This window comes from Macrobrachium rosenbergii, chromosome 55, assembly GCF_040412425.1.
Source record: "Macrobrachium rosenbergii isolate ZJJX-2024 chromosome 55, ASM4041242v1, whole genome shotgun sequence".
In the NCBI taxonomy this organism is placed as follows: Eukaryota; Metazoa; Arthropoda; class Malacostraca; order Decapoda; family Palaemonidae; genus Macrobrachium; species Macrobrachium rosenbergii.
The window spans coordinates 27372768-27395875 of NC_089795.1; the positions used below are offsets into that span (position 1 = coordinate 27372768).

At 33.6% G+C, this 23108-nt stretch overlaps 1 long non-coding RNA gene across 1 annotated transcript in view; it reads left to right on the top strand.

The window, feature by feature from the left end:
- The window catches only part of LOC136835714 (uncharacterized), a 437685-nt gene that overhangs the window by 271494 nt on the left and 143083 nt on the right, over window positions 1-23108 (top strand). Inside the window, exons 5-8 of the long non-coding RNA XR_010852252.1 lie at window positions 2232-2425; window positions 3876-4050; window positions 10408-10601; window positions 17124-17264. This is a non-coding gene — a long non-coding RNA (uncharacterized lncRNA). The remainder of the gene's footprint in view (window positions 1-2231; window positions 2426-3875; window positions 4051-10407; window positions 10602-17123; window positions 17265-23108) is intronic.

Sequence of the window (23108 nt, forward strand, 5' to 3'; positions counted from 1 at the left end):
TGTCTTCTGTGCAATCGGGTTTTCTGCACAGCCACTACAGTGTATAATGAAAGCCAATAAAAATATATCTATCTTCGGTGGTCTCGGTATAATAATGTTGCATGAGCCGTATTCGTAAATCTTTAAATACGGCCCGGCGGTGGCCTGGTCCCATATCACAGAAACACGATTATGAACACGATTATATTAAATAAAACTACGAGGCACTTGCAATTTGTTATGTTTGATGATTAGAGGGTGGATGATCAACATATTAATTTGCAGCCCTCTAGCCTCAGTAGTTTTTAAGATGTGAGGATAGACAGAATAAAATGTCGACGGACAGGCAAAGCCGGCTCAATAGTTTTCTTTTACAGAAAGCAAAAAGGAATGGGAATATTACTGAAAATTCCCTTCCTTCCTTCCTTCCTGTCAAAGGTAGCCTCTTCATATAGTAATCGACAGAGGTACTAAAGCTAATATTATTCCAAACACAGTATCCTCCCTCCCTCCCTTCCATCCCTTGCCATCATGACCACTGTATCCATTACTCATTCAGCATAGGTAACATAGACCTAGTCCTGATTTGTAATTCAACAATTCCGTGACCACGATGGGGTAGGACAGAGCACGCTAGGATTCAACGATCACAAATAAATGTTGTGAGCAATTTTTACAATACTTTCTTGATGTGTCAAGCCATACGGCAATCCTATAAACTAATCATGAACTTCAGATCACGTGAAGTCTGTTCACAGGTGATTTAGTAGTTAAAGGGACTTTAATGGTACATTGTTAAAAATATTGTAAGAAAAACTAATAATTAAAAGACTAGTAAATACACTTGCTTCATTCTCTCTCTATCCCCCCCCCACCCCACCCCACATCCCAGGCTTCTCCAACCTCCCGTAAACAACCTTGCTCGCCTGAGAGAATTGTTAATGATGAACGCTTATTTCAAAAATTCACCTCACCAGCAAGTGAAGCCTTAAAATGCATATCTTTATAAAACATTTTCTGCTCCTAATTACTTTTTCTCTCAATTCCCTAAATACCTGCATGAATTAATGTTATATCCTGTATATTATTTATGAAATTCGTGCGGTAAAATCAGCTGAATTTTATGGTTATTTCTTTCATTTCAATATTCATATTTAGCAGATTGACTTTTTCCTTTTTAGTTTTCTGTAAATCATATTAACTTAGTATGGAAAGGATAAACGCACCAATTTCATGAATTCAAATTCAAGTATGATATGGACGTTCTTATTAATAAACAGATCTAAATAGAAAGAAAGCTATATTGTATATCCTGGTAAATGATTTTGTGTAAGCAGGTTTATTTATTTCGTGGGAATGATATTTTTTCGGGTAAATAGTCTTGCTATTCAAGAAGCATGTGAGTATTCTGAAGTGAACCTCAATTAAACAGGTATATGAAAGTAAATTATTTGGTTTTAACGATTCATAGTGATTTTCACTTTATTGCAAGATCTGTTATTGTAACATAACTTTCTTAATCAAGCTATTTCCATGCAAAATGTTTCCGGCTGTAACGAGGAGAATATGCATAAAAAAGCTCAAAATTATCGAATGTAATCGAGAGAAAAAAAACCCTTATTTCATCATAAAAGTCATTATCTAAACTTATTTTTTTATTAAAAGTTCGACTGCTTATTATCATCGTAGGGGGTGGTGCCGACTGTGTAAGCCACGTGGTGATCTGTAGGCATTGCTGAAGGGTATGTGCAGCGCCCCTTCTGCCCCTAGCTGCACCCGCTTTTTAACCCCCCCCTTTTTTTTTTTACCTCAGTCCCCACTTCCTTCCTTCAATCTTGCCGTCCAACCTCTCTAACTATTACTTCTGTGTATAACTGGGCGGTTTCTTCCTAGTTCTATGTTGAGATACTTGTACTTCATTTTCTTCACTCTATGGATATTTCTATCTTGCTGTCCAACCACTCCAAGCTTCTATTTTTACTGTCTGAAGCGGTGAATAGCAGAAAGTGTCCCAGTGCTTGGTTTGACAGCATAATTTTCATAAAATCAACTATTGATTATTATTCCGTAATAAAAGCATAAAGAGAACGCTTCCATATTCTGATGTATCTCTTAATAAACTAATGTCAATAGAATGTGTACGTACGTGCACATGGAACAATTCCCTAAGTTAAAATTTAAGGTTTCCTAATGGATTTCTTAAAGACAATTTCTCGGCTTTGAATGCAGCAACGAACTTTCTTTCTTTACAGACTTGGAGTTTTCGTCGAAGTTTCCATCGAACGTCTGATTTCGGGGATTTCGTCAGCTTGCCAAAGGATAAACACTCAACTAATCCTTTTGACAAGAGAGTTCACGAAGATCGCTCGAGAAAACAAACAGGCAAAGCAAATACTGTCTATCTCCCTTTGCATTTGTGTTGCAATCCCGGATCAAGAATTTCTCTGTAAGTATTAACAATGAAAATATATTTGGTAAAAGGTAAAGTTCTAGATAGAGAATTTCTCTGTAAGTATTAACACTGAAAATATATTTGGTAAAAGGTAAAGTTATAGATAGAATATTACCAGGTAGAGTATTTCTTTGGGAGAATATGCAAAATCACTGAAGAAACTTATTACCTGTTGTAAAAAGTAAGATGCCGCTGTATATATCTGGTTCAGAGAAAGATGAAAAAGTTTGAATACAATAGACATTTAATGTGTTCAAAATAATGATAGAGATGCTGATACAATTACTTTCCTGGAAGATGTATACTTGAAAATGAATTACCTCTGAGCCTCAAGTCCTTAAAAAAATCCCAGTCAAGAGTTATTTATGAAAAATTAAAGATTTTTCAAATTACAGTTTAGGAAAGAAATTTAATTTCTCTATATATTACCTATAGCCATTCCCTTTTGCCTTGGTTTGTTTAAATCCTAATTTTTTATTGTGTGTGTCCCCTTTCTTCCTTTTTATATCTAATTATTGCCATTTCGTTATTATTCGAGGGCATTTACCCTCTTCTTTTTCAGAGAATACAAAAAATGTGTAGTTTTATCTATCTATTTCAAACAGTACTATAGATTTAGATCAACAATTATACGGTTATTGTCTTTCCTTCCCTTTACTTAATTATTTTGTATTTCTGTTTATTTCCCTTTTTCTTCATGGTGGCTAACTCAAGTTCCTTTGCGCTCTTCCAAAATATTACCGTTCTTTGCAAATCTTCGATTAAGTTCTGTTATCTTATTTCTTCTGTATATGCTCTCCTCGGTTTCATCACAATAAAAACTTTATTTATATGCTAACTTTTATTAGAATAGAGGTTTGTTTTGCACTTTCTACAGTCATACATGTATCCATTAATTGAACTCGGTGGGACATTACTTTCCAAAATTTCACTGTAATTTCATTGTTCTAATGTTACTTCAGTTATTAAGTAAAATTAAAATGTTATAATGAATTTCATAAATGAAAAGCATAATTTGTAAATTTGCCTTACCAGGTTAGGTTAAATCGCTGCTATTTTTAGACTTCATCAGGTGTTCGCCAAGTCATAAATTGTTTTTAATGTGAAATAATTAAACGTTCAGTGATTACATCACAGACCGCTGTCCAACCACTCCAACGCCAACTTTTCGCCATGTGAAGCTGCAAATGTGCTTGGTTTTACAGCCTAAATTTCATAAAATCAACAGTTAATTGTTATTCTGTGATTAAACAACTACAAAGAACGTTGCGTTATTCCTAAATCATTTGGTAAAATAAACTACAGTTGACAGAATATGTAAGTGCAAGTAAATTCACATGAAATTCTCGCCGAATTCCAAAATTCAAAATAGGTCAGTTTTCCTAAAGGACTTTTTAAAGACAATTTCTCGGTCTTCAATGCAACGAACTTTCATTCCTTACAGACTTGGAGTTGTCGTCGAAGCCTCAATCGAACGTCTAATTTTGGGGACTTCGTCGGACTGTCAAAGGATAAACGGGCAACTAATCCCTTAGATAAGAGATTTCTCGAAGATCGCTCGAGAGAGAAAACCCACAGAGCAAATACTATCTTCCTTTGCATTTGTATTGCGATTCCTTGTGAGTATTGATATGGAAAACGTATTAGTTAAAGGGTAAAGTTATTGGTGGAAAAATTCTCTATAGAAAATTAATCACAAGACAATCACTCTTGTGGAATAAGAAATAATTCAGAAGAACTTATTTTCTGTTGAGAAATAGAAAATATAATTTCCGTATATCTGGCTCAAGGTAAGATAATGTTTTAACTAATTAGATCTACTCATGTTTGCATAAGTAATAGTAAAGAAGTGATGATAAAATTACACTACAGGAAGATATATACTTACAAACAAATTATCCTTGAACCGTACATTAATTGCAGGCAATATAAAAAATCCCACTCACGAATTGTCTATGAAAATTTTATGTTTTTTCCCTATTTGCAATTTAGAAAATAAATTAGACATGCTTATACATACCTATCGTCATTTCCATTCCCATTTTTTAGAGCATCTTAGTCAAGGGTTGTTTAGAAAAAATCTAAAATTTTCCTCGAAATTGTAATCTAGACAATAAACTTCATTTCTTCATTTAGCACTTATCAGCTTTCCCAATTGCTTATTTTTCTTTTTTTCTTTTTAGAAAATCATTGTCAAGAAGTATTTATGAAAAACTAGTATATTTACCCAAATTGCAGTTTAGGCAATTAATTTCATTCCTTTTTGAGCATCAATCGTCATTCCCACCTTGCCTTTATTTTGATTGCACATCCCCTTCCTTCCTTCTCTTTTATTTCAGTTCCCATTGCTAACCATTGCCATTTCGTTATCATTCGAGGGCATTTACTCTTTAAGTTTACATGACTTTTCCCTTTTCAGGATTTTCTCTCTTCTAGAGAATACATGAAAAAGTTAGTTTTCAAATACCCCTTTAGAGTTAAAGACTTTCTTTCCTTTACTTTATTATTTGGTATTGCCGTTTATTTCCCTTTTCCTTCATCTTGGCTGACTTCAGTTCATTTGCCCTCCCTCAAAAATATTACTTTCCCTGCATATCTTCAATTAAGTTCTGTTATTTTATTTCTTCTGCTATGTTTTTTCCCGTTTAATCGCAATAAAAACTTTATTACAAGTTAACTTATTTATAAGTTAATTTGTTTGCATTTCCTACAGTCATATACTTTACTTGAACTCGCTGGGACATGTAATTTTCAATGTTCTAATGTTACTTCAGTTATTAAGTAAAACTCTGATATTATAAGGAATGCTAATAGATTCACAGTTTCGTGAAAAACAATCTGAGTAATAAAAATCCACAATTATATAGCAAATATATTACTATGTAAAATGAAACTTTTGACTTTCGAACACCTGAACGGCGTTCTCATCAGTGTTAACGTCAACACTGATGAGGAACACCGTTCAGGTGTCTGAAAGTCTTTGGTTCATTTTACATATAGCAATATATTTACTATATAAGTGTGGATTTTTATTACTCACATTATAAGGAATGTCATAAATGAGGAACATACTTTGTAAATGTGCCTTACAAAACTGAAAAATTTTCATTTGTATTTCTTTTCTGACAAAAGCACATATTGCGAGTTTTTAAACGTTCTTTAATGGCCAGTAACTAAAGAGAACGTTTCCCTAATATCAAATATCTTTCCATAAAATAAACTAACGTCGATAAAATATAAAAGTGTAAGGACGAGCATATGACGGTCTGATCTCTTTCCAAAGGTCAAAATAGTAAAGTCCTCGAAATGTATTTTCCAAAAGACAATTTCTTGCCCTTCAATGCAGCGAACTTTCTATCCTCGCAGACTTTTCGTCAAAGTTTCCACCGAACGTCTGATTTCGGGGATTTCGTCGGACTGTCAAAGGATAAACACGCAACTAATCCCTTAGACAGGAGAGTTCACGAAGATCGCTCGAGAGAGCAAACAGACAACGCAAATACTGCTTCTCTTCCTTTGCATTTGTGTTGCGATTCCGGAGCAGGAGTTTCTCGGTGAGCATGAAAATGGAAAATGTATTATTAAAGGATGAAGTTATTGTTAGAAATTACTCGGTAGAAAATTACATTTGGAGATTGCGAGATATATTAGAAGAAACTTATTACCTGTTGAAAGGAGTTAAATGCAATTGCATATCTATGGTTCAAAGAAAGATTAATAAGACCTACTAATATTTGCAGAAGTGATAATAAATAGGTGACGACAAAAATGCAGTACTAGAAGCCATATACTTACCAGTAAATTATATCTGTTTGAGACAATATTAAAAACCCCAGTCAAGTACTATTTATGATAAATTTATGTTGCTCTCAAAAAATGGCGATCCACTATCATCATTCTTTCTTGCCTTTACATTTTTTTTGTGTGAAATCCTAGTCAAGAATCATTCAAGAAAAATCAACACATTTCTCCAAACTGCAGTTTAGGGAATACTTTTTAATTCTTTATAAGCAGCAACTATTATCATTCCCTTTTGCCTTTTTTCTTTTCTTTTCTTAATCTTGTCTTTTGATGGCGTTTCCCCTCCATCCTTTTATTTTTTTTTATGTCAGTCTCAATAGCTAACCATTGCCATTTCGTTATCATTCAAGGGCTTTTACCCTTTCCTGATCGTTCCCTTTAAGTTGACATTACGTTCCTCTTTTCAGAGTCTTCTCTCTTTTAGAGAATATATGAAAAAAGTTACAGTTTCGCCTCTCCAGCTGTAACAGTGTTCTAGATATAAATCAACAACTTCAAGATTATCGTCTTTCTTCCCCTTTACTTTATCCCACTTCTATAAGGGAATAGGTTTGTTTAGTACTCAAGCAATCATTCCGTTTCTTGATGAACCCCTTGAGACATTACCCCTGAAAACGCAATCATTCCGTTTCTTGATGAACTCCTTGAGACATTACCCCTGAAAACCAAGCTTCGGAGATAATCTATATTAGAGCACTCCTACATTCATTCCCGTTTCTTGATAGGTGCCACGTTCACACTATCCAGCAGTGACAGAACCGTTACCTGAACGGAACGTGACGCACCTGCAAAATGTTGTCGCCGAGAAACCCCACCTGCATTATATGTTGACGGTCCATGCTGGTCCGGTATAGCGTGAATGGTACAATGTAAATCCCATTGAAGAATATTTTGCCGGTCCGCTACGGTACGGTTACGTGCAGGTGCATTTACGTATACTCGTAGTGTGAATAGACCCTAAATTGTAAATATATTATTGTAGGAGAACAGATGTAATTTTCAGTATTCTTTTGGTACCGCAACCATAAGTGTCAAGCTGTTCGTATTGGCATTGCGTGTGATTGCATCATGTTCATTAATAATTGTAAGCTTATGAGGATTTGATTTTCAAGAAACAAAATAATATCCACACTATTTGGAGAGGATTTAACCAAACTCCTCATTGAACTACATAATGAAAAAAAACAAATATCCGACCTTAGCATGGGAAGGGTTTACCAAATTTCTCATTGAATTTATATAAATCATAATTATTTTTCACGCAAATTACCGTGTAATAGAGATGAAAAAGAGCAAAAAAGTTCCATAAATCATATGTAAAAGCTTTTAATCTTCGCTGTGTTAAAGAGAGAATCCGTCTTTAGAGTAAGGAGTGTTTTCAGATTTGTAACTGGGACCTGCAGACATACTCAAAACTTAGCGAGATTTCAAGAAAATTAGCTTAAATATATTTTAAACCTTACTTATGGTATTTCACAAATGACAATAGATTTTAAATTCCATATACATATATATATATAAATATATATATATATATATATATATATATATATATATATATATATATATATATATATATATATATATATATATATATGTATTATATACTCGAGCGTATGTATGATAATATGTATGTCTATAATTAGATATGTCACTCATGCTGCCCGAGGATGAGAAACCTCTTGCAACGGGCAACTGTTGATGAAGTACCGGAAAAAAAGCGCTAAGCTATGTGTGGGTGAAATATCCCCATCTTCAAAGTGATCGGACAGAAACTGTAACCATGGGACCCTCAGCCAATAAGGCCAAAAAGGAGGAATCTTTTGATTTTTGCTGACTCCCGGGCGTTAGGAAACTGCCTGAGGGGGTCAGTCTGAGCCGGATGAAGACTGAAGATGGGATGTCGCAGTGGGAGCTTGCGGTTGCCTTCCTTTAACCATGATATCAAACCTTGAGTGTCTATTTCAACTACCAATTGACTGAGTCACGCGCATACACACACATACATATGTATGTATGTGTATGTACGTATATATATATATTTCTATATATGTATATATGTTGTATGTATATACACATGCATACATATATTCATATATATGTATATATGTATGTATGTGTATATAAATATATAAATATATATATATATATATATATTATATATATATATAATTCATACATATGTGTATATATGTATGTATTTATATACAATATTTAAATATATATATATATATATTATATATATATATATATATATATATATATATATATATATATATATATATATATATATATATACGAGTATATTCAATTTGAATTATTATCCAAAAATATTATTAATGGAATTCATGCAGTAAAACCAGCTGAATTTTATGATCATTTCTCCCATTTCGTTATTCATGCTTAGGAGATCGATTCTTTTCCTTTTTAGTTTTCTGTTAATCATATTAACTTCTTTTGTAAAGGATAAGCATATTGATTTTACGAATGCAAATTCAACTGTTATTTGGACGATCATATTAGGAATAGAATGTACGTTAAAAGAAATTTTTTTTTTATCATAAATAAACTATAAAAAAAATCTGGATTTAATGGTGTCACCTGTTGCAGGTCATCGCCGCTGCGTTCTGGAAAATTGTGTTTAATTGCAACATCATTTTGCGCATGACAGGGAAAATATTATGTAATGAAATATTATTATTAATATTATTATTATTATTATTTTATTATTATTATTATTATTATTATTATTATTATTATTATTATTATTATTATTAGTATTATTATTATTATATTATTATTATTATTAAAGTAGTTTAACCAGACCACTGAGCTGACTTTCAGCCTCATAGGGCTGGCATGTAATGAAATAAAATAAAATACATTAGGTTCACAATAATATAATTGTTAAGCTCAGAGAATTTTTATAAAGCTCTGGCCCTTCTCTGGGTCTGAAAGCTTTTATAAAATTCTGCTCGAGCCTTCAACAGTTATATTATTGTGGACCCTTTAGAACATTTATGAACTCTAGCGATAGAGAGTTTTTCTCCCAAATGAAATTCAGTGATATCTATCCTAGACCGTTGTCAGTATCATGCGCGAATCTGGGAGTGAGTTGGCAACACATCACTGATGCATAAAATCTTGTTGTCGTTTGATCTCCTGCTTAGATACTCACATAACGGCTTTTTTTTTTTGAAGGGCTATATCATATATCTTTAAAATCAGTATATAAGAATCTTCATCCGTATAACAGAATATCTTCTCAATCAACAGTGCATCGCTAATTTTCGTACATCTGATATTTTTGGGTAAATAATCTTACTTTTCAAGAAACGTGTGGGTATTCCGATATGAATCTTAATTGTAAGTATTTACGTAAGCGGGTGATATTGTTTTGATTATTCTCAGTCGGTAGTATAGCAATCTTGATATTAAGAATTCTTAATTCAAGTGTGCCTTGCTTTTTTTTCCATGGGATTTTCATTTCTTTGCAACATCTGTAATTATAACTTTCTTAATGAAGCTATTTCCATGCACCGAAGAGAATATGCATGAAAATTACTGTAATTATTGACTGTGTTCAAGAAAAAAAAAACTTATTTCGTCATGAAAGATTTCTTCCTAAAATTTCAACTGCTTGTTATTTCCGTAGAGGAGTAGTGCCGTCCGTGCACCTCAGACGTGGTGAACCGCACTGTAGGCATTACTTTTACTTTACCTCCATTCCAACTCCCCTTCTTCAGTCTCGCTATTGAACCCGTAACTGTTAGATCTTGGTGTAACTGAGTTTTTTTTTATTTTGGGGGGTGGGCGGGCGGCGCGGGTGGTCCACCTTCGGGCCCTTTTGCTTCATCTACTTTATTTTCTGGATAGGCTATCTTGCTGTCCAACTCCCTCTTTTCACTGCCTGAAGCGCAGAATGACGGCAAGCGCCCCAGCGTTTGGCTTAACAGCATAAATTTCTTAAACTCAACTGCTGATTATTATTCATGGATCAAAACAATAAAGAGAACGCTTCTGTTTATAAATATCTCTAGATAAAATGAATGTCTGCAGGATATATAAAGTCAATACATGCCCATTTCCCAAAGTCTAAACGGTTTGAGTTCTCCTAAAGTATTTTTAAAAACAAATTCTCGGCCTTCAATGCAGCGAACTTTCTCTCCTTGCAGACTTGGAGTTTTCGTCGAAGTTTCCATCGAACGTCTGATTTTGGGGATTTCGTCGGACTGTCAAAGGATAAACACTCAGCTAATCCCCCCGACAAGAGAGTTCACGAAGATCGCTCGTGAGAGCAAACAGACAACGCAAATACTGCTTCTCTTCCTTTGCATTTGTTTTACGATTCCGGAGCAGGAGTTTCTCTGTGAGTATAAATAATGAAAAGGTGTTTTGTTAAAAGATGAAGCTGTCGGCAGAAAATCATTGGATTTAATTAGCTGGTCGAGAATATGAAATATAGAAAAAAACGTATTTCTTGTTGAGATACAAAAAATAGAATTTCGTATATCTGTTTGCAAGAAAGATGAATAAGGTTCATATTAATTATATCTACTAATATTCGCATAAATAATGGTAAAGGGTTAATGCTAAAATTACACTACTGGAAGATATGTATTTAAAGATATATTATCCTTGGACCATATATCTTTTCAAGACAATATAGAAAACTTCACACAAGAATTACCCATGAAAATTTAATAATTTCCCGGAAATTGTGATTTAGGAAATAAATTTATTTCTTTATCCAGTACCTGTCGTTATTCCCGCTTTTGTTTCAGAAAGTCTTGGGCAAGAATTATTCATGAAAAATTAGAGATATTTCCATAAATTCAAATTTATTGAATAAATTTAACTTCTCTGTCCAGTACCTATCGTCATTCGCTCTTGCCTTCTGTTTTTCTTTTTTAACAATCCTTTCTTTTGATTGCGATTCCCCTTCCTTCCTTTTTTTATTTCAGTCCTAATTGCTAACCATTGCCATTTCGTTATCACTGGAGGGCATTTGCCCTCTTCGGAAAGTTCCCTTTAGGATTATACTACTTTTCCCTTTTCAAACCCTTCTCTCTTCAGGAGAATACATAAAAAGTCAGTGTTTTCATCTATCCATGTCAAACAATATTTTAGACGTAAATCAACAATTTTTGTATTATTGTCTTTCTTTCCATTTACTTTATCATTTTTGTTTTTCTTTTTTTATTTTTCATTCTCATCATGACAGCTAACTAAGTTCCTTTCCCGCTTCCAGGACATTGCTGTTATCTTCATATCTTTGAATATGTACTGTCACATTTTACTTCTGCTTGTGCTGAAACAAAGGGTTTCTCTGTAACTATTAATATAAAAAATCTATAAATTTTTTATATCGTTTAAAGTTATCGTTAAAAAATTAATTGGTTTGGTTACCTTCTGAATATGAAATATCATGTAATTTTATAGTTTTGGTCCAAAGGTTCATAAGTTGGACATACTCATGTGTGCATAAGTAATGATAAAAATGTGATGATAAAATTACACCACTGGATAATATATACTTACAAATACATTATTCTTGAACCATATGTTAATTTAAGGCAACACAGAAAATTCCAGTCAAAAATTACTAATGAAAATTTAATTTAGGTAATAAACTTTAGTTCTTTATCCAATACCTTTATTTGAAAATCCTAGACAATAACTAACGCCATCTCGTGCATGTGCAATTTAGGTATTGAATTTAATTTCTTTTCCAACACCTATAGTCATTCCCTCCTTGTTTTTCTGTCTTTTTTTTTTTTTTTTAGAAAATCCTAGTAAAGAATAATGGAATTTCAACATTCTTTTCGAAATTGCAATTTAGGTTGCAAATTCCTTTTCTGTATCCAGTACCTATGACCATTCCCTCTTGCCTTCCTTCTTTTTAATCCTGTCTTTTCGTTGCACTTCCCCTTCCTTCCTTTTTATTTCAGTCCCAATTGCTAACCATTACCATTTCGTCATTATTCGAGGGCACTTACCCTCTTCAGACCATTCCCTTTAAGTTTACATTACTTTCCCCTTTTCAGACTCTTTACTCTTCCAGAGAGTACATGAAAAACTTATAATGTTCATCTGTCTATTTCAAACAGTACTCTAGATGAAAGCCTATAGTTTTAGGGTTACCGTCCGTCTTTCCATTTATTTTAGAATTTTTTTATTTATTTATTTTTTTTTTTTTTATTCTCCTCACGATAGCTAACTGAAGTTCCTTTTCCCACTTCCAAAACATTACCGTTCTCTGCACATCCTTGAATATGCGCTGTTTCGTTTTATTTTCTTCAGTCTGTTTCACCGTAAAACCTCTGCTTAGAACCTAAATTCTAATCAGAACAGAGGTTTGTTCAGTACTCCCACAGTCATTTCCACTACTTGATGAACTTAAGACACTATTGTAGGGGATCATTCAGTATTTTAAATGCTCCCATGATATTTAAACCACTGATTAACAATTTTTATGTAACAGGAAATAACACATATTGAAAACGTACCTTGTAAAAGTGCCCCATCGTGCTAAAACATTCGCCCTTGCACTTCTCTTCGAACAAAACATTACGTATTTTTAAGCGTTGATATTTTGAGATTTTATCAAGCTGTTCGCCACGGCATTAAGGTGTGATTAAATCACAGGCATTAATAAGAGTAAGGTTTTGAGGATTTGATTTTGAGGAAACTAAATAATACTAAAATTTTATTTTAAAAGCATTTTAAAAAATCCTCACTGAATTGCATTTCCGGAAGAACGAAATCCTAGCTTAACTTGAAAAGGTCACGGCAAATCCTTTATTGAACTCATAAAAACCATAATTATTTTTCAGACAAGCTACTGTTCGGGGCAGATGTAAAAACAGGAAATACGTGTTTAAATCGCATGTAAAAGCTTCCGTGTAGTATGTAATCTATGCAATGAATATTTTTTATTTGTAACTGAAACCTGTAGATAAAACCCAAATTTTGTATGATGAGATTAGCTCAGATCTTTTTAAATCCTTTAGCAACGTTAATGGATTTGAAATTCTATGCAGACAGACAGACAGACAGACAGACAGACAGACAGACAGACAGACAGACAGACAGACAGACAGACAGACAGACAGACAGACAGACAGACAGACACATTATGAATGTTAAAGGTGTGACGATTGGGCTGCACAAATTACGCCTTGAAATGCTTCCTAATTATTTACGACCAAGTTAAGGCATCTCAAATCTTGTGTAAATTTTTGTAGCTAGTTAGGTTCAGAACGATCCACTCCTTCTGCAGATAATATATTCTTTTCTAGCTTCTGACATTTCTTTTTGTACTCTATCTTTTTTTTTTTTTTTGAGTGAAAAATGTTATGAAGCAGTTATTCCTTACTAGTTAAACTTTTTTTTTTTTTTTAATATGTAAGGTCTTTGATGAAGTGAAAAACTGGGTTATCTCAGGGTTCGTGCTCATCCACGTTGAAAGAACCATAATAACCAGGCCTTTTACGAAGAAAACTTGAATTCTCCAGTGATATTCACGATGTTATCAGCTACTGGAAATCTGTGTCAATGTCTAATGGAAGGAGACAGAAAATTTTGGTGAACAGTAGGGTTTATAATGAACATGGCAGTAACGACTATAGTACAGGGATATTGTGAATATCCTGTAAAGCCTAAAATCTTTTCATATAACCGTTAAAAACGCGAAATCACTAAAAGCAAAACGTCCGGTTTTAAGTGGTAAAAAAACCATCATTGATTTGTCCAGTAAATTCATCTGTCTGTTGGTCTACTGCTTTCTCAGATTTTACCTGAAACGACAGAAGAAACTGGCTGTATCCAGCCTCACTGCTAACCCAGTCCGAGGTAGGTATAAAAGACGGACCAGCCGTAACGTACTGACTGTAGAAAAATCAAAATCGTGCATGGCAATTCAACAAACAAAGAAGAAACTAGTCAAAACAGAACTCTGCTGTGCAAACATTTTCGACTATGTTACACCAAAATCACGTCCTGACCAAGTGCCTTATCAAAACAAGTCAGATCAAGAGACTGAACGATTTACCATTAAACTCAAAGGTAGATGTAAGAGCAAGTCACTTATATTGGAGTTAGGGATCCAGTCAAAAGTGGGTGTAAGGACAAGTCACTTTTATACTGGGAATTAGGAATCCAATCAAAAGTGGATGTAAGGAGAAGTTACTTTTATACGGGAATTAGGAATCCAATCAAAAGTGGATGTAAGGACAAGTCACTTTTATACGGGAATTAGGAATCCAATCAAAAGTGGATTTAAGAGACAATTTACTTTATATACCAACTGTGGAATGTAGGAAAGTCACAATGCGTGAATTAGAATGGATGTGGATGTAAGGATCGTCACTTTTATGCGGGAATTAGGAATCCAATCAAAAGTGGATTTAAGGACAAGTCACTTTTATGCGGGAATTAGGGATCCAGTCAAATGTGGATGTAAGAACAAGTCACTTTTATACGGGGAATTAGAATCCAATCAAAAGTGGATGTAAAGACAAGTCACGTTTATACAGGAATCACGAATCCTATGCTGAAATACTAATAATAATGACGACGACATTTGATGAACGTGATCTTTGAAACAGGGAATAATTTGTGCCTAAGAGTTGAAATAGTGCAATGTTGAAAACAATAGTTTTAGATGGAAAATTTTCTCGTAAATAACCCCTGATTTATTGAACATCGCCATTCATTCTAAGCTGTATATATAGACATTTGACAGCTGAATATACAGACATTTGACAGTAAGAAAGTGCCATATTTTGGGAGTGCTTTTACTACGACCTAATCGTAAACAAAGCAGTATAAGATTTTACTATGCTGTTGCCTGATTTCGGACCCATGAATCCATTTATTTTTTATTTGTTGTATATTCTCTCTCTCTCTCTCTCTCTCTCTCTCTCTCTCTCTCTGCATTCTTTTTATCACAGTATCAACAGTAAATTAGTTCACCCTTGTCCCTTTAGTGCACTGATTTTTTGCAGCACTTTCCTTTATACCGACTTTACCCTTTCCTCTGGTGTCCCGTTCCAATATTACAAACTGCGAGAGAGGGGAAAAATGCAATGGTTTTTTTCTCTATCCCTTTGAAACCGTCTCTTGAGTGTCAAAACATTTTTTCTTCTCATTTTTCTGCCTTATTTTTTATCAGGTTGCTTTCGATTTTACTTCATTCCCTGAGTCTCTTTACATATATATGGTTCTTCATTTTATAAGGTGTCCCATTTTTGTCAAAAAGAAATTAAAATTAAATCTTTTTATTTCATTCCGGAGAAAATTTCGTAGGGCCTATACTTATTCCTCTTTTTTACTTTTACAATGTAATTCATTAATTGCCAATAGTCTAAAATTAATTCCGTTGACTATATGTTTCTACAGGTTAAATAATGCAAGTCTGACCCAAATTTTTCCTTTCCTTCATAACAACAAAGATTATATAATACATTAAGCTAATCCAATATTTTGTTTACGGAATTACAAATCGACCATTTAGCCAAATAATGTTCTCTAGTTCATTTGTCCTTTCGTCCTCGAGAGTGCCAGAAGGCTAATGTTTTGAAATCAGGGCAACAATTAATCAAAACTACTTTTTGTTGACATCGTGTAGAAAAAGAAGTTGCTTTACTGCTGTCTTGTGTTTTCATCTTCATTCTCTTAATGCATGTGGCAAATATAAACACCAAAACTTTGCTGGAAGAAAAGTTATTTCAGAAACTACATAAACACAGCTATCCGGTGGTCCTTGTGTGAATGAACTCCGTCACTGCATCTAGAATGCTCATTTGTTATCTGATATTAAACTTACTGGCTTCTTCGTTTCTGCTTCCTATTTGGGAATTCCTCAAACGTGAAACCATGTTTTACTATTTTTTTAAAAAGAATTTTTATATAAAGATTCATAAATTATGATTCGTTTTTAGTTTTCCTCTGCTTTAAAGAAATACACTTAATTCCTCATGAAGAAAATTTCATTATAAAGCCTTTAAATATACTTTGATCCAGTCCTTGCTAAGCATTCGAACTAGAGAGAAAGCATTATTTCACATATTACAGATGAGTGAAAAATGACCTTTTACCAGGATTATATTGAATTGAAAAAAACTAAATAGAACGCAACACTTAATCTTATTCTGTTCAATAATAAAAAAAAAACTTACAACTCGTAATTCACTTCTTAACCTACCGTGGCTTTTTTGAGTTTCACAAACAATATTCCTGCAAAATGAACACACTCATGCAAGCACTCAGATATACGTTCCCTCCCTTGATGTATTTCTTTTGTAACCGGATAGCAAAAGGACTTTTCATGACCAGCAACACATAGCAATACTTAGTTTGCATTTGCTCTTTACTGTGACGTACATGTGTACAAACGTTAAATCTGTTTTAAGACAAGTTATAAATATATGAAACGAGATTAAGCAAAGTATTTTGCTTCACCCATTCGGACATGGACATGATATTAAAGACATTTATTTTCGATTTTGTTCTGTGTTATTTTCACTGAATGTTGTCAGAAAGAAAATCCTCAATCAAGAACGTTAGATACTTGTGGATGAATGTTTCAATGAAGCTAGAAAAAATACCAGTAAAGTAGGATAAAGATGTTACGTGATATTTTTATGATAAGAATTTTTGAGAATCTTCCAAGATTGATTCCAAAGGGCCTATACATTTCCATTGTTTAAAATTTTATAGTCGATTGATTGCTTGTACAATGAGTACTTTTAGTGGGTCATTTTAATATTTTGAAAACTTAAACAAAGCCTACCTAACGCTGGACAATGAAATCATACGTGTTGAAAATTTAAATACTTAATGAAGATTTATTCCAAAACCCTTTTGACTTATCATCTTTTTTCAACAGGTCTTTAACGAAAAATACCAATCTGATATTCCAAACAACCATATAACCATCATAGAATAGGACCAGCGGACCACCAGCTTATGAGATCAAGAAGAATAAGGAACAAGCAACTGGAAGGTGTTAACCTGACAACGGTGACAGGTAAACGTTTGTGACTATCTGGACAATTTTTCTAACGGCGGCTGTTTTGGGTCATTAGTTCACTTTTCCCATTCCTTCCATTAAAGATTCATTGCACATTGTTAAAATTAATATTCTGAAAAATGGTTTTTATTCTATTGCTCTGTATGCACGTGAAATGATCATAACTGTTACTGAATTATGTTCATCAGCTAGTTTAAAATTACGTATCATAACTGTTACTATACTGTTTCATTAGGTTTTATTCAGCTAGTTTAAAATTACGTAAAAATTAGCTTATCTTGAAGCTGTGATATAGTCTCTTTATGCTGTTTCATTTTTTCTGATATTCTCTCAGAATTAATATATATATATATATATATATATATATATATATATATATATATATATATATATATACATACACATATATACATATATATCTGTGTGTATGTATATATTTAGAAGCTAGTAGTTGATTTTTACTAAATATGTATGCAATTTTTATTAGATACTATGCACTCTTACCTAAGCCTAGATTTAAATGCAGAAAGAAATGAGATATTTTGATGTCCGAGCGAGATTTGAACTCGCATCTGGATATCAGAAATAAATGAAGAGATCTGATGCCAGATGAGATTCGAACTCACATCTGGAATATTAGTAATGTTAATTACCTTGGCCATTTAAGGTATAAAGTCTATTTCAGCCCAAATGTAGTTTTATCTGTCTAATTCCAGTTAGCATTGCACATTATCTTTTTCGTGACAGGTAATTAAGATTAATTACCTGGTCACGAAGAAAGATACAATAAATATAAGTGAATTAGACAAATAGAAGTACATTTGAGCAGAAATAGACTTATACCTTTCTTCGTGGCTAGATTGGTTAACATTACTGATATCCCAGATGCGAGTTCGAATCTCATCTGGGAATCAGAATCTCTTCATTTATTTCTCCATTTGGATCTAGACAAAGTAGTGATAAAGTGTGAAGATATTGTGAAGATAAGAGTGCACTGACGTTATTAAAGATTTTATACATATCTGGTAAAAAGTGACCAATACGTTCTAAATATATATTTCAACCTAAATGGCGATAAGCTATTAAATACTTAGCTATGATGGTGATGGTGAGTCTATTTCTAGCTCTAATAAATATATCTGAATTCGACAGATATATGTTCATATGAGCGGGAATAAACTATTACCCTCTTTCGTGGGCAGGCAATTAATGTTACCTTGATCTGACACCTCAGATGAGAAAGCAGATCTCGCCCGGGCTTCAGAATATCTCTGATTCTTTCTTCATTTGGATGTAGGCTTTGTAGTGACAACCGTTTCCGAAGTGTGAAGAAATCGAGAAGTTAAGAGATTAGCAAGATTGTATTTATTTATATATATATATATATATATATATATATATATATATACATATATATATATATATATATATATATATATATATATATATATATATATATATATATAAATAAATATATACAATATATATGTATATATATGTATATATATATATATATATATATATATATATATATATATAAATATATAAATATATATATATATATATATATATATATATATATATATATATATATATATATATATATATATATATATTTTATATATTTTTCTAATAAAAAAGCAGAAAAATCAAACAAGCAACAACAAAAACCCTTGATTTAATCAACGAATCTTCTACGTAGTTGATTTAGTCCCAGTTCTTTTTTGGCCAGACGTTATCATGTAAAAAAAGTTAAAAAAAGAAATGAACTAAAAAAAAAAAAACAAGGCACGCATACCATAACTTCAGCATAAAAGTCAGAGGACCGTTTCCAAAGGATAATTTTGAAAAGAGCAATTTTATGCCCTTAAGTCTCAAGAAGTTTCACCAACTTTTGCAAAACTTCCAGATAAAATCCCTTATGACCTGAATAGGACCTCATTCAGCTTCGGGTTTACGAGAGCCTGGCAGGAGTGGGATGGAATCTCCTCCTCTCCTCCTCCTCCTCCTCCTCCTCCTCCCTCCTCCTCCGACTCTTCCTTTTATTCAGACAACTCGTTCCAAACTTCATCCGCCCAAGGAAGGAAGAAGAGTTACATACCCTGGCAAAAGGGGAATGAGGGAAGGCGACGGCGGCATTAGGAAGAGTGACTGCTGATGGAGATATACCGGGATATCACCTCCAAAGACGCCGTTCGAGCAGGTCCGCTGATGTAATGATGCCGTAAGCGATCGCGTCAAAATCCGATGTTTCCGAACTTGGAATTGTCCTTGTGATCTCGTGCTGGTGATGTCTTCTCCTCAAAGTTTAATGATCTATAGAATATAGATATCCTCGTAACGAAAACTGTTCGCAGGCCCTTAAACGTATTAATTGGAGTTAGAATCACAATTATTAAATCGTTGCCATACTCAGTACTGTGGAATTTCCAGTGTTTTTAATTATTATTATTATTATTATGTTATTATTATTATTACATATAATATATATTTTATTTTTTTTTTTTTTTTTTCTTTTGGTTAAATTTCATGAAATTTGGTGACACGAACAACAAGTTCTTGTTTCACTCATAAACTTTAGCACTCCATTATTTACCTTGATTCATGTTTTTCCGATAACTGTGGAAGAGATGGAGCACATCTTGTTGTCCAAATAACATCTTTCATGTGTAACATGTTATTCAGAATCTAGGCTTTTGATATAAAAATAAGAAAAACCAGGTTCTTTGAATCTATTTTTAGGAAGTATTCATCCTAAAATCATCTCATTATCCCTTGTATGACTCAGGATGTTTTTTCCCTTTATTTATCATCAGTCGTCGCACGATTTCCTATATTTTTCCCCCCCTATGATTAGTGGTGATCTTCCAACTTCTGGGACGAGCCCTGTCCTCTCGTAACGACAGTTATTTCTCCAGCACCGTCTCACCACCTGAGACGGAACCTGAACTCCGTCGCTTGAATTTTCGATCACTACCTCGGGTGTAGGAAATGATCTAGCATTTGTCCATAGTAATTACTTGTTTTTCATATAATTTTCTTTACGAATTCAGTGAGTGTGCAACTACTGCTAATTCGGTATGTTTACTTGCAATCAAGGAAATACAAATAATTATTTTAGCATGACGTTATTATATTAGTCTGCAATCACTTATTTTGGTTTCAAAAGTGTGTTGTATGATACATGGTAATGTAAATAAAGTTAAAAGCACATTTTCCGTTATATAATTACATAATTATAAGCACGCCAGCAACCTGTTTACATTTATGTACATAAATATAAAACAGTAAAAAAAAACACACAGGCACTTGAACATACAAAAAGGGTGAGCTTCCGGGAAAACATAATTATTACAATTAAGCTCTCACCAAAAGTAGTAAATTACTTTCTACAGACCTTTATGAATGCCACAATTAGCTCAGGATACATATTACTAAAGAAAAGGAAGCAACATGATAATGGGTCTAATTGTGTTGCATAAAACCTCACTTTTATGCAAAACCATCTATGCTTCCATGACCCAATTTTTGTTTTTTAATGAAAGTTCAGTCCTGGTCTTGTGACAACACGTTCTTTTGCTATTTTTCGGCAGCCCTTGTGATGAAAATTATAATTATTAGCAACACTGCAATGGAGGTTTACTATGATTAGGCATAAGGCGTCACGCGCCATCGCCTGAATGCAGAATGTAATTTTGATAAGGTGTCCACGGGAGTAAGAGGCCTGCTATTTGTATAGATAAGCACCTTTGAATCTTCCTAACAATTGTCTCCTGTCAGTACCTAGCGTCCACACATCATTAAATGACTTGGGAAACGGAGGTTTCGTGATTATGTTTCTCATAAGCATGTTATTCAGTATATCTTTCCTCTGTAAGTTTGTCATGGGTCACTAAGCGACACTAAATGACCCCTTAACATTCTCGCACTGTCTGGATGCGCATATCACTACAATCGTTGAATCCAAGTAAGAATCAGTTGAAGAATTTCACTTTTGTGTTAGCTGCGAATAAGAAATCATGAAATTGAACGCATAAAACTATTCGAGCTTACAGACACATAAGGCAAAACACACACACACACACACACACACACACACACATATATATATATATATATATATATATATATATATATATATATATATATGTACACACACACACATGCATATCTATGTGGTAAGATTCGGGGCCATTTTGGTTTGATACGGAGGTTTGCAAGTGACACATCCACTGTTATCAAGAGGGAGGCATATTGATTTCAGATCTGCTGCGCATATTCTTGTCGAATTCAGGTCTTACCCTTAGAATGGAAATGAGCCTATAAACCACGGGAACTTAATTACTAATTTTGTAACACGTGGCTATTTTACAATAGTTTTGTCACTAATCCAAAATTATGCGCAAACTGTTACATTTAATAGTAAGATGTAGTTAGGTAGACGATGACCTATAAATGGTTATGATGGAATCAACTTAGAGGTAGTGGAGAGAATTGGCTTGAGATGTAAAGTACTGGAGAAAAACTGTTGAGAGTTATTTTAATGTAATGATGATAAAAACAAATCATGTTTCATATAATTATAGAGTGACTGACTGGTTTAAAAGCTGAATAGTTTGCTATGTCTTATGACTGTTCAATATCTTTATGGTTGAAGTTTTGCAGATGACAGGTGATAGCCAAGAGGAACAGCAGGCACTGGCGAAAGGGTTGAATGTATGAGGAAACAAATTTACATACAAATAGGCAAGAGTGAGATTACACTGATAAGCTGAACCAGAAGGACTTGCACTGGTGTCTTGAATAAAAAATAATTGATGATCGTGAGTCACAAAATAGGTGAAATAAGGCAGGTAACAAGGAGTGGGCAACAAATTAGAATGAATCTTGGAAGTTATGTAATATTGCACGAAGGAATGGCCAAAGTAACTCTTTTTTTATGTAATTGAAAGTCGAAAGTAAATGCGAATGAAAAAGAAAAAACTGTTTGAAGATATTCAAATTAACTCTCTACGTGGTTTGCGAGTCATAAAAAGAAATTTATTAGTGAGTAATGTGCGAGTTACGAAGAGTTATTAAGGAGGTTAGCATAGGTGTGAGTATGGATCAGAGGGTTTTGTAATTTTTTGTCATGTGGAAGGAACAGAGGATTCCAGAGTTTTCAGTAGTATATAGTTTGGAAGTGTAAGGAGGGAGTTAGGAAAGCAAACGCAAAAAGTGCTTGATAAATGGAATGAAATAGGCAATGGAAGGAAGGGCTTAGAGTGCAGGAAGCGTGAAAGATAGAGGTGAGTGGCGCAGTGCGTGTGGGGATTATAGACGCACAGCTTATGAGGAGTTTTGTGTAGGGATATGGAGCAGCAAGTGTTGCGAAATTATCCTGCGCTAGGGTTCATTAACCTTTCAAACAGTCCGAGTATGAAAGCAGGAAGCGACTACTATGTTTGTTTACTCTGAAGCAACCCCATGTTAAAAAAAAAAATAAAAGACTCGTATGAGTATAGCTGTATCTTATCAATAGTTTCTTTTCTTTTTCATTTTTTTTTTTTTTTGCACCCAAATGGCAACAACGAACCCAGATCTGCATCGCTGGAGACTCAAAGGTTCCCGATAGGAACCGAATGAGCTGCACGTCTAATAAACACACACTATGCAAATCCGGACCGGTAGCCTCTTATAACGGGTTCTTATCAAAGCCTTTAAAGCCGCAGTTTTAGTGCAATATACTACGAGATATTGGGCAACTTGGTCCATAAATTAATGCAACTTTACCTTATCAGAGTCACGGCAATTTCAGAGTGCATAAACAGACCTTCTTGAGCTTTTGTTGTTAAAATCGCC